The sequence below is a fragment of the Sinocyclocheilus rhinocerous genome, unplaced genomic scaffold (assembly GCF_001515625.1).
Source record: "Sinocyclocheilus rhinocerous isolate Xijiao unplaced genomic scaffold, SAMN03320098_v1.1 scaffold204, whole genome shotgun sequence".
NCBI classification, from domain to species: Eukaryota; Metazoa; Chordata; class Actinopteri; order Cypriniformes; family Cyprinidae; genus Sinocyclocheilus; species Sinocyclocheilus rhinocerous.
The window spans coordinates 170,690-171,449 of NW_015644006.1; positions in this window are offsets into that span (position 1 = coordinate 170,690).

Genomic DNA, 760 nt, shown 5'->3' on the forward strand with positions numbered 1-760 from the left:
TTCCCAGGGGCGGGGTTTATCTGGGTTTGTGATGTCACGAACCCGGGAAGTAACTCGTTGTAGTCCCTACCAGCCGTTTTTGTAGGCATTAAACTGCCAGAATTTTAAAAGAGGATATCTCCGTTTGCATTGAACTTTCAGCTTCGTAACTTTGCAGATATTGTTTATGTTCAAACAGCAACATTACACACTAACTAACTAATTAAAAAAGTGAAATCGCAATGAACCACCCTTAAAATATTTATTGCATTTTTTACTGCATTTCAGTAAACACTGTAATATTGTAAAATATGTCTACAATTTAAAATAATTTTCTATTAAAAATATTATTTATAATGTTAAATATTTAATACAACACATTTAATATATTTAATATAAAATATTAATTTTCTATTTCAAAGAAAATATTTTCTATTTAAATATATTTTAAAATACAATAAATCAGTTCATTGAATGTTCAGCATCATTACTTCAGTCTTCAGTGTCACATGATCTTTCTAATAATTGGAATGTGCTAGAGACTACCATGTGGTAATTTCCCAAACATTCACCGTTAATAATTTGCACGTGCGTTGTGCGTTTACGTGTAGTTTAAACTTTCGATTTACAGTAATTTGTCTTTTCAAAAGGTGACTTCAGTGCGACTTAAAATCGTACGATTTTAGTCCGATTTTTGTGAAGACCTAATAATATAAATGTACGCATCTTTGGCATCTGCGTCGTGCGCATATGCTCCGAAGACGTTTATTTTCTTTACAAA